The sequence below is a fragment of the Vanellus vanellus genome, assembly GCF_965231255.1.
Source record: "Vanellus vanellus genome assembly, chromosome: 14".
Taxonomy (NCBI): domain Eukaryota; kingdom Metazoa; phylum Chordata; class Aves; order Charadriiformes; family Charadriidae; genus Vanellus; species Vanellus vanellus.
In genome coordinates this window covers 10,315,503-10,328,203 of record NC_138919.1, presented here as the reverse complement: position 1 = coordinate 10,328,203, position 12,701 = coordinate 10,315,503, and positions in this window count along the sequence as shown.

The window sequence follows — 12,701 nt, the reverse complement described above, 5'->3', positions numbered from 1 at the left end:
GCAGAACTTCTATTGCATAGCTGCTGCAAGGCTGTAGTTTCTTTTTATGTGTTATTTTCAGGCAGAACTAAAGCCGTAATGTCAGTCGTCCTGGCAGGGGTTAATGGCAGGCAGAGGCCAAAGTATATAGCTTGTACAAGTCTGTTATCATAGCGATTCTGGATGAACTCTGGTCATGTTGACAGAAGAAAAGAAACTTGGATCAGACAGGGAGACTGTGAAACGCTGCGCTCTCAAAAAAGGGCAGGGAAGATGACAGGGTCTGCAATGTGCCTTTGGGTGTTGGGGGTCTCTTCTGAGCCTGAAGATAAGCAGAGTCTTGTAAGGTGCAGTGGGATGAAATCCTTCCGCTCAAAGTAATGATGGTTTGCTTAGCTCCTATGATAACCAAGGGCTTGATCCTGATTTTTCCCCTCCAGAAGGAGAGAGAATATAATTTTTTGGCGAGGAGGAGCAGAGGGGATCCACCCTGTGTGTCTAGGGGGCATAGGGCTATTATCTGCCCCTTGATCGGTGTCTCACTTCTCACTGTTTTCTCCTGCAGCCAGTGCTGGGGATGATCTGGCCCCTATTCTCTGAAGCTGCTCCGAATTGGAGATTAAGGTAATGAAGGTGCTTGGCGGCCAAGTGATGCGGCCAGATAGTGTGGTCCTTGTGCTGAGCACTGGGGGCGTTTTCTGATGCTCTGACAGCTCTGCAGCAGGATCTCTGCGCTTGCAGGCACCGCTGCTGGCTCGGGAGGAGGAAAACCCAGCAAAGGAAAGCAAACAGGCAACGGTGGCTCTGTCTCACAAAGCGAGAAGAATGGTTATGAAAATTCAGAGCGGCTCTGAAGACCTGTGGCCCATCAGTAGCAACTCTAAAAGCTGCCCTAGTGGCAAGGCACACGTGGTGTCACAGCAGTGCAGGTCTGGCTGTGCCAGTACATGTTTTAGCCTCTTGCTGCGGCAGCTCGACTAGGCAAAAATCACATCCCCGTGGCTGTGATTAATGTGGTGATGCTGACGTAAGCTGAATGGACTTATGCCACGAGTTATGTAAAAAGGGACTCATAAGATTGTTTGGCAGAGAGCGAAATCATTGTCTGAGATTATAAATATTACCGATACAAGAAATATCAGATATAATGGGCTTGATCTTTGTCTGGAGTAAATCTGTGTGGCTCACTTAAGCATAATAAAGCTAGGCTTGCTACAGATCGATTGAGGATATGCTATACAATTCCTGTGCTGGGGGTGATGTAGATTGTACCTCCCTACTCTTGGCATTTAAGGGGTTACTTAAAGTGTCCCTTGTGTCTGCCAGTATTTTTTGTTACTAGCTTCAAAGTTGTGGCATGTCACTTGCATTGAATTCCGCACATATTTTCAGCTTGGGGAGCTTAAAGGGATAAGTAAAAAAAATATTGGCCAGTTTAAAGGATGAATGTGAGTGATAAGGGAGGACATTGTGTAAAGGTACTATTTTTCTACTTGTTAATTCAGTTTCCCAGAGTGGCTGAGATGAAAAATCTGAGTGAGAGCAGCCTTGCACTTGTACTCCCAGCTAGAGTGGCTGAACTTAACTCGCGTTGAAGAAAGCTCGTTGATACTTATATTTAGAGTTGGGGGGCTGATCTAGTGTTAAGTAGGTGAATTAACAGTTAATTGGAACAGGTTCAGAGGGTAAAAGTTCTCTAAACCAACTTGACTGCGTTAGAAGGCGTTCATTGTTGTTAGGTGCTTTCAATAAATGCAGCCTCCTGTTGACTTGAGGTGTTTTTGAGAAGTAGCACCCTATGTTACAGCATTACAGAGCAGAACTCAACCCTAAGCAGACCTGGGAATGGTACCTCTTTGTGTCCAGTAATACAGTTTACGGCAGCAGCATCATTTCATCCTGTTAAGATGCAGATTAGGTAATATTAGCATATTACCTATAATAAAATAGGTAATATTAGCATATTACCTATGCTAATATTAAAAAGGATTTTTTTTTTTTGGGTGCTGAATGTCTTTGTTTCAAAAATTAAGGCCGCTGCCCTGACATTATCTGTACTGCTTCTTACTGGAAGTAGATGATGTTCTGATGGAAGCTCAGGAATCGCACAGTGTTGCTTGGAAGGGAGCCCTGGAGGTCACCTCGTCCAACCTCCCGCTGGAAGCAGGACCGTGGCCAGCACGAAAGCAGGTCAGCTGTGATTTTGTCTAGCCAGGTGATGGAAACCTCCAAGGACAGAAACTCCACAGTCTCTATGGGCAGCCTGTTCCAGCGCTGCATTACCTGACCAGTAGTGCTTTTTTTATTCTCACCCCCCACCCCCCAGCAATGTCCATTCTAAACTTTCTGAGAATGTGGCTGCTGCTGCTTGTTGTGTCACGCCATGGAGAAGAGTTTGGCTCCACTATCTTGGTAAATAATCTTTGAGTAGTTTTAGGCAACTAAGATCACCCTGTTCTTACCTCCCCAGCATACACATCCTTCACAGAGCCCTGTGCTCTTCAGAGCAGCCTGGGAGGCGGTGAGCGAGGCAGTGGGAAACAGGGCATGGGCTGGGGTGCGCGTCTCTCCTCTGCACGGCTGCACCGTTCCTGCTGTATTTCCATGGCAGTCATGGCTTTCAAAGCTAAAGGTACCTGTGGGTGGGACTGTGTCCTCAGGAAGGAGAGTGCTGAGCTGTAGCCTTCCTTGCAACACCTGGTTCCTCAGCTGGCACCAAGGAAAGTAAGAAACGCATCTAGTGACCACCTTGATGGTCTCACTACTTGTTTCAGGCTCCAGGCTTCGTGTGAATGCCTGAAGCTGTCTTCTTGCCCTGCAGGTATTTTCTACCCAACTGTGTGTCAGTGATTTGGTTTTTAATGTTACCTGTGCCTGGGACAGATTGATTTGATGGTACAGATGGACACGTGTAGACCAAGGTATTAATAAAAGCACGTCATATACACACAGTGGGTGTTTCTCCTATTCAAAATATTTTTTCTGGACTGCAGAATAAAAAGATTAGTTCTGGCACTAGAAGTGCTTTTCTGTTTTCTTTGTGGCCACTGGCCAGCCACCTGCCAGGGACTGCTTGGGCGAGAGCAGAGGCAGCAGCGGGTGAGGGAGATTTGGATTTTTTTGCGGTGCATTTTGAAGGCAAGCTCTGCCAGCTGCATATTAGCGAGCTGTCGTGAATTTCTCCCAAGTTTGTGGTTTGAGGGCAGCTGTGTAGTCAGAGGCTGCTAACTGTGTATGCAAATGGCTAAAACATTTAGTGGAGTGAAAAGCATTTGCTTCTAGGAGAAGACAGTCATGCAATGCCAAGGCAGATGACTCAATCCCATTGATCTTTGTCGCTATCTCTGGATTAAAGTAAATTTCCTCTTTAAACAGCAGCCTATGTCTAATTTAAAGCCGTCTCTCATCTTGCTGATAGATTGTTTCCTCGCTCCTTGGGGGCAGGGGTGTACTCCAGAGCTGGCACCCAGCTTCCGCGGCAGGAAAACACACACAACTTGCTTTCCCAGGACTAGCGCCCAAATGCCAAAACACAGTGAGGTCTCTGCTCTCTGGTGTTTTGCCCCAAGTCTCCCGGTGCCAACGGCTGCGGGTGCCGAGGCAGGCACAGCAGAGTCCTGCTCTCCTCTCAGGAGTGACTCTACCATGTTTAACAGATGTCTCTTCTCTGCCAGCCTGCAGCTTTCCCGTGAGAAAGGGGCTTTAGGGCTAGATTAAGAGAAGGCTACCGGGTGCAAGTCTACTACACATGTAAGTTTATGCTTAGCTCTAAGCCCAAGAGGAGCAGAGATAATTGGATGCTCCGGGCTAAACATGTCCTGAGGCTTTAGTGACTTGCCTGTGGCCACCAAGGAACTCTGTGGTAGAAATACACTGGAAATACAATTTGAGAGGGGTTGAAGCTCCCGGGTGTCTGCACTAACTGTACAGCGCTCCTGGTATCTGGCAAAAATGTGCAGACTTCACTGCTTTCAAGTGTTTTTATCCAGCAAAAGAACAGCAGCAGGACTTAAAATCACTGGTGAGATTGTTCTGCAAGTATAGCTTAGTGGCTCAATTCCAGCCCTGACCTGGAAAGCTAACTGCCAGTGATGGATGAGGAGCTGTCTTCCACAGCTCATCTTGTCAGCCCTCAATGTTCTGACTTTGGCAGGAAAAATGCAGTTTACTTGAAGACTTCAAAGGTGGCTGAAATGTTTTTTTTAAAAATTATAGCAACTGTCCGCTTTTCAATTCCTCCCACCCAAGTATCGCAGCAATATGTGCTAATGAGAAATAATTATATCTCAATTTTAAGTGACACAAGTGTTTTTGTTTACACAAACTGTGGGAATCTAATAAGACATCGGGCATATGTTTAGAGGGATAATGCATGAGAAATCAGCTCTCTCTTCTCAGGGAGCTGAGCCTTGCAAAGGAAGATGACAGATACATGTGTTTACAGACGGACTCTAGAGCTGGTTGTATTTGCTTATCGTTTGTCATAAATGCGGAGACTCGCAGCACAAAGTACTCGTACAGCATAAGCTGGAACACACGCTGCTCTCCAACAGATGTGGTACCAGTCCTGGTGCTCGCTGGATGTTTCAGGTTGGTGACCAGCAAGAGGATTTATCCTCGTAAGCAGGTCTGAGTAACCTTGAGCCTTCCCATGGATTGTTGCCTAATCCATGGAAAAAATAAAAAAAAATCCCAAGTGGAGCAGGTCAGTATGGCCTGGTTTCAACTTGCATCGCTGGCAATTCTGAACTGCTGAAACAGCCATCTGGGCCTAACTGATACATTGCTTGGACATGATGCAGAAGTCTTGGGATAAAAATGCGTACTTGAAGCTATTGCTTTGAAGTGACCTGTAGAGTGACCTGATAGTTCAATATTTCTTTCCAATTGACTCATCATTCTCCATAGATGTGGTATTCAAACAGAAATAACTCTTTACCACTCGGTGGTGAAAGCCCTGTCTTGTTTTCAGTGACTTTCCTATTAACAAAAAAAATCCATGGTTGTATGGATGTTCTTATCTGCCCTGCATTTAACAAAACACATGTGATGCTGCCTTTGTTTTTAGATGTGTTATAATACACCGTCTGTATGTCATCTTGTACTGAGTGTACTTATTCCAGGCTGAGCTGTAGTGAGTTAAGAATAATCAGCAGAACCCTAATACACTTGTCTTTTTGATTTACTGAAAAAAAAAAAAAAACCACAACAAAAGTTTCACTTATGAAGTCTCACTGTCACAGCCAAGAGAAACTAATAGAACAAATTACATATATGAGCTGCATGTGTTAGGTATGAAAATGTAGCATAAAGCCAAGAGGAGAAGTTTAGAGGAGATCTCCTAGAGAATATTTGTCCACATTGTAAAACCAATGATAAATTTTGCTGCATCTGGCAATTATTATGCCACACTCTGCTCTTACTCAATGTTCACCCTGTTCATCTTAGGCAACACTTACTCATTCCTGAGTTCTCCCACATACCAAGATATTAATCTGCTTCTCATGTAAACAGTCAACAATCTCAAGCTGCAACGACACACCATCAGGGACCTGATTTAGTAGCTGTTTTGGTTTGCTTTCTTCCGTTTGTTGTTAAGGATAAAGAATCCAAAATGGATCAAAGCCCATTTGGTCTCTGGAGCCGGAGCTGTGCCCCTGCTTCTCACCCCTTTGTTTAGACTTGCATGCTGTGAAGTTTCAGAAGTTGTAGCCACCACCCATTTGTATTTGCCTTAAATCAAACAATTTCTTAAATGGATTTTAGGTGTTTCATTTTTCTTTGCTTTGCCAGGCATAAGTAGGGCCTAATTTTTCTGCGGGCATTGCTTTCCTTGGCTTCTAAAATCATTTTATAAGGTGTTGCCCATTCAAATCATTAGGTCATTGGGGGAGTCCAGCTGTGTCCCTCACCCACCAGCTCTGCCTCAGGGGCTTACTGAAAGTCAAACTCTGCTGAAGGTAACAAATTACAAGCGCAAGTATTACCATGAAAATTGCTTTTGATTATCGGTGGGTGAAAGTATCTATGCAAATGCACATCAGCACATGCCTCTTTATTAATACTACGCACCTCTGTTGAGCCGAGGAACAGGCAATGTGCCTGCTTTTCAGAGAGAGTGTTCACAGAGATAAGACCTGCTCTGGACCCGCTTGCCATCACCAGCGATGAGCTGCGTTCAGGTGTGGAGGCAAGTGTGCCTGGGTAGGTGATGAGTGGACAGGCGGTGGCTGGAATGTGGCTGTAGATGGAGCCATTTACATTCAGGAGAGCTGGCAAGACCATTTTACTAGCCACTCTCCGCTGGCTCTCCTGGGACACGGAGAGCACACCGGCATATTTATGCCTTTCCTGGACTCTAAGGCCTTCCAGCCCTTCTAGGTGAGATGGTGACAAGTGGTGCGTTCACACTGTTGGGCAGGAGCTGGGTTTCCCTGAAGCAGAGGAGAGGTGGTTTCATGCTGTTACGATGACCTGAAACGCGGCTGGAGAGACAACCTGGCTGCCACTGAGCCCTGTTCAGGTATATTGTGACCTGGATGGCTTGCCTTTTGCTGATGCATGAAGATGGCCACTAAAAATAAGTTATGTTTGTTTCCGGCAATGGGGCAGGGTGTAAATGGACTTGTTGGCTGGTTGTTTGGGAGATACCTATTCTTTTTACAAATAGCTGCCTTCCATTAGTCTTCTGTTATTATTTATTCAGTCATCTAATCAGGGAGCTAAATCAATGCTGTAGCACGTATGCGGCTGTATGCACAGCACAAAATAAAAATGGCAGAGGATATTGGAGACAAACGGTGTCCAAGAAACCTGCTGGTTCAAAATTGCTCATGCAAAGTATTTGATGAAGAGGTTCAAGTAAGATAAATGTCCAAAAGTCTATGAATGACTCATTAAAACAAGGGAAATAAATCCAATGAAGCATTCAATCATCATGAATAATTCATTGTGCTCTAATATATTTAGGAATGGTATTTAAAATATATTTCCTTGGTTCATAAACCTGACAAAAAACTGACCTAGAAAGAGGGTATATTATTTATTCCAGAGCCAAAGGCTGGTGTTGAAATTGTGTGAACTGAAATCTCTTAGTGAGTTCAGATGCAACCCTCGGTATTTCATACTTCTTAAATGACTAAAAATCTTCCTGCAGAGATGAGTTGTTAAAGCTCCCGTCGGATCAGATCCCAGAAAAGCTGTAACCACAGCGGAGCAAAAGGTATGGAAATTTCAAGTGTGTAACTTTCAATATCAAAGTGCTCTCAGAGAGGGCTTGAAATTTGTTCAGCCTGAGGCATCTCTTCCCGAGCCTCTGTCATCTGTCACTCCTTGGCAGCAGACGGAGCAGAGAGAAGGGAGGGGAATAATGCATTCATCTGAGGACAATGTCGTGCCATTTAGGAGCTGCGATCTGAGCAGAAGTCTTGGTTTTGGGTGGGTAACCGTTCCTACCTAATTTTCAGTTCAAGCTCTTCATTCTTTGGTCGCTATGGACGTCCCTTTTTCCTGCTACCGTGAAGATCAGCAAATTATTGAGAGGGTGGCCGGTGACGTCTCTGCTCTGCAGTGCCACGTCTGCAGTCCCCAACGTGTGATGCTGCAAAGGTGTCTGAGCCTGTTTCATTTTAACACTTTCTATGTGGTCTTTTACTGCTCCATGCTTTCTCCAACATTTATGTCCTCCTTTAATTATGAGCACATTCTTTTCCATTCAGAGAGGACCCAGACATAAAGACCCCAGAGGCACCGGTGACACCGCTGCTTGGGAAGCTGCTGGGTTTGGACACTGCAACATGAACTCAATGCTTGTGAGAAGCCGTCTGCAGGGAGCCAGAGAGCCCTTGTGTCAGTGGAGATCAGGTACTAGCAACTGCTGAGGAGGAGGTCTCAGCATCCTCCTTGCTCCTCTGGAAGGTGCCCTGCTGTCTCATCTGCAAAACCTCCTGCTGGTTTCTCTGAGCACTGTAAAAGCCCCCAGAGAGGGATCCACTCACTAGCAATAGCAGGACCTCAGCCACGTCATGGACATGTTGACATAAGGGAAAAACAACCTTTTGCATTCACTGTTGTCCTTCCCCGTTTGCAGGTACTGCTTCAGAGATGGCAAACAGAACAGGAGACAGAACGTGTTCCTGGAGGTAAAGTAAGAAATAAAACCCAGCTGTGAGCCAGCTTGGGCTTGATTTCAGTCTCCCTTATGTGGGGCTGTGCGGTTCCTGTTGTGTCGGCGGGTTTGCTTCACAAACCTATGTGAGATGAGAAGGTCAACATGTATTTTACAGTTCCAGGGAGTGAACGTGATGCCTTCTGTATGGTAAATCAAAACAATAGATTTAAATTGGATTAGGTAGAACATGACAGATGATCCTACCTCTGTTCAAGGGGTCGGCACTGTAATAATAAGGAAACCTCTGACACTAGATGTAAAAATCGCTGTCATTTAATGAGCTTGTCTGACTGGCCTTAAACAGAGACAGGTGTATGCTGCACTTGCTGTCTTGCTAATGAAGTAATTGTGTTGCTTTGCATCGATCTGTGGAATGTTTAATCTTAGTTAAAGGGGCGCAGCCTGACACATCGGTGAGGAGGGATGCTGGGAAGAGATCGGTTTAGCTTTCCTGGCGGGATTTCAGGCTCCAGCGCTGTAATGTTGGTTCCCCCCTACAGGGCAGCCGAGCAGGGGAAGAATTTCCGTTGGAGCAGGAAGATTGCATGGCTGAGGCTGAGGTTTTAGGCATGATTTAAACAACTGCAAGTGCAGACGTCTCCTATATCAGGCACTGTGCTGCAAGGTTTTCATTTAAACTGATGAGGAGCAGTGCCTGCATCATCCCCCCAACATCTCTCCACCCACATCAGGTGGGCCAGGAGCAGTGCAGAGGACACTGCCCTGCGTGGGCTGGTGTCACTGGGATGGCACTTCCCAATGGAGATGCTGCCAGGCACATGTGGGGTGAAACCTCCCTGAGTCCCAGGACCTCTGCTACAGCCCCTCTGGGAACACAGGGGTGAGAAACAGTGCTGGCTTGGGCCCTTCTATCAGTTTGGGGTTGACTTTCCTTCTCTACAAGCCACTTTCCTTTTAAGCGATTAGCTTTTTCCCTCTCTGTCCTTGATGGGACAAGGTAAGGGCGTAGGACAAGGCTTCCTAGAGCTACCACTGCCCTCCAGCCCTGCAGAATGGGTGCTGTCAGCCAGAGCATCAGCTTCTCCCACCCTAATTGCTGAGTGCTGATAAGCTGGTTTCACTGGACTGATCCTACCTCTCTAAGTTTTCTGCCCACGCTGTTTTTCCCCTCCTTTTCCCTGGGTGAGCGATCCAGCCCAGGCTCATCAGGAGGAGTGTCAGCTGAGCCGGGATCATCTCATTACGGGAGGCTGTAAGCTGATAACAGAGCTTGTTCCCTGTTGTGCGTTCGCCCTTGGTTCTGTGTGCTGTATTTCATTGCTTCATGATGAAGCTTCATCTTTGCAGCTCACTGCTGCAGGTTATTTGTCAGGCACAAAGCCCTTTCTCTAATTTTGTGGCAAGCTTAGGGGTACAAAAGCCCAAAGATGAAAGACGTGGCAGCCAGGCAGGCTCACGGCTGGGACCAGGGACAGAGAGTCACTGGAGAGAAGGTGGCTGCCACCGATCTGCTCTCTTTAAAAGCCATCAGTGACACAGACACAGCACTGCTGAGACTAGCGGAAAGGTCTGGGACAAGCCCGAGGTCTCTTCGCTAACTCCCTTGCACTGGTTTATGAAAAACAGAAGCTTTTTTAATTTTTGTTGTTTTGGTGAAGGTGATATGTATCACCAAGGAGCTGTTTTCACAGCGCGACTTGAGACTCTGCCGGGATAAATTCACAAATGCTGGTAGACAGAATTTATACGTGTAGCGGTGAAAGTGAGGGAAGTTTTAACCTACTTTATGAAAACTTTTATTTTTAAAGGTAAAAAAGAACAGGTGATTCTCTGAGCAGCCAATGAGGTTTTGGCTTTATTGCTGTCAAGTGGAGTTAAATGGCCAGGCAGTGCCAAGTCCTGCTGCAGCCTGAGGACCTTAACGGGATCCTTCTCATATAAAATTGCATACATTAACGCTTTAGAATTCTGCTCTCCTTCCCAATGGCCAATTTCAACCAAATTGATTGCAAAGTTACTGGGAGGGGGAGCGCTGGACAAGCAGCAAAGTTTCCTTGGGAAGCAAATGAAGTGTTCCCACAATGTGAGCAATAACTAGCAAGTTGAAACCTGTGTTAAATTCTCTTTCTGAAGTCCTCTCTTTGCTAGCAAACAGGCAGTAAAGATCGAGACCTATTTAAAATGGTCCAATTTTGCAAAATTGATTTTAAAATCAATCAAATAGCACAATGACCCTAAACTGGTATAATGAAACTGTTACAATCCTCATTTAAATTACTCTGCTCGACTGAGCCATAATTTGCTGAGCTATGCCATCAGTTTTCATTAGTTTTGCAAGTTATGGTGCAAATACATGTTTAAGTGACTTACCATTAATTAAGCTAAACCATTTCAGTCAGCAATTAAATTTACATTTGAATACACACACATCCAGGTTTAATTAGATTGCTATGAAACTGGGTTTTGGTAAACTAGTTTAACACAAGCACCTGATAGAAGATTTGTCTCTACCTGGTGCTTGTCAAACCTGGGGGTGACCTGGCTCCATCTTGGTGGTCCTCACTCCTGAGCTCTGCTGAGCCCTGGGGGTGGTGGACAAAGAGGGGGCTGCACAGGCTACCATACCCCACGGGCTGCCCTGCACAGGGAGGGTGACATGCTGGGGACGTGTCCTGCCACCCGAGATCTCGGGTGAGAGCCTGAACTGCAGTAAGGCATGGCCACAGGGTTGATTTTTGGCAGCACACTCCAGCAGGGTGCTGGGAGGACCAGCGCAGCACATTAACCTCCTCTGCTGCACTAGGAGAGTTAGCAGGGCTTGTTGGCTGGAGCCTTTAGATACAGCACGGGAAGCTGTACATCAGTATGACTGGTGTCATTCATATGCGGATCACATCAAATACTGAACTCAAAAAGCAAGTGCAAGACTTATGATGTTGACCTGGAGAGTTTTCATGTTTCCATTTTCAATGTAAGAAACATCTCCGATGGAAATACTTAAGGGTATTTCCACTCACCATTACTGCTGGTTCGCTTTCCATACGACGGTTGTATACTTGCACTCCTCTTGCTGAGAGACGTTTCCTTTCCATGATGCTGTAGTTAGCTTTCTTCACGATGCCAGCAACTTCAGCTTTCTGGAGGATGCATGATGGCAGTCTCCCGTGCTCACAGCTCAGCATGTCAACTGTTGCTCATGCAGCTAGATTGGGGTTTTTTGTTCCTGTTTCATTGCTTAGCTGGAAACATACAGGCACGGCTTCCTGAATGCCAGTGGAATGGGTACAGATAAATGCCCCGCTCACACAAGTTTCTATGCAAAATAAGTCCTTGAGGGTTTTCAAACAATATGGGACAAGTTGGAGATGAGCCAGCTGATGCTGGTACTGTTCACAGTGTAGAGCCAGGGTATTTCTGGCTGTAACAAGGACAGGCTTGGGCAAGAGACTGTATTAATTACTCCGGAAGCTGTCTTTCTACAGCAAGGAAATCCTGTATTGGGCTATATGTCACTCGTAGCAGCCAGGCCTGCTCGCAGGCTTTCTGATTAAGTGCTACACCCTGCTGATAGCTAGTGAGCAAACAAACTGGCAGAGGTGGCAAGAACATCCCACTTATTAAACAGAAAATATTTCAAGGGAGAATGTGTAGTAACACCCCTACCCCCAAACTCCTGTGTGTCCATGCACATGCTCTGGAAGTCGGGCTCTCCTCGGTCCTGGGCTGCTGAGGCTCCTCAGCTGTTTGTGGTAGCAAGACCCCTCTCCAGTTTTCCCATCCCTAAGCGGGGACTCGGTCACCCTGCTGCTGCAGTGGTTACGAGGTTCATCAGTCCACAACACAAAATGGATTAATGTTGGTTTGTGTTGTAACAAAGAGTACCCTGTGAAAGTTCAGAGGAATGGCAGGTGAAGGATGTCGATTTTGATGATGGCATCTTCCTCTTGGGACCACGCAGTGGGCTGGGACAGGAGACGCGCTGGCACCTTTGTTTCAGAGGAAATACTTAGAAGAGTAATGATTGGGGCATGAAGTCAAGTGACTGATCTTTCAAACTTTGTATTTTATTTTTTATTTCAATTGATTGTTGTACTTTTCTGCTATGGACAGTTTAACAGTGCATGACACTGAGCTGGAGGTGTGACCCACTCATGGTGGAAGAGCAGCTGTGCATCTCCGGTGCAGGAAGGGATCCCTATGCATTTCCTCCCACACCTGCAATAGGCCACTTGCAGCTTGGGTTCACCGGGGCAGGTACTGACCTGGCAGGAAGCTGAAGGCTTGTGTCTCAGGGACATCGTGAAAGCACCAGACAAATGTTGTAACCTGTCTGTGCCTTCTGTCTTTCTGCCCCTTTCTTCTACCTACCCAGATGGGGAGCTCGCTGGCGCAGGCTGCTCTTCCTGCGTCTTGGGCAGTGAAATCCTGCTCACTGTGGAGAAATTTTAAGGGACGCTATATACTCAACACTTCCTTTTGCCTCTGCAAATCTCCCCCAAAGATATCATGCAGATTGTATATACTGGGATGTCCATTTTTAGCTCAGACTTGCATGTGAATAAGTATAACATTATTCCCTCTATAGGGAACA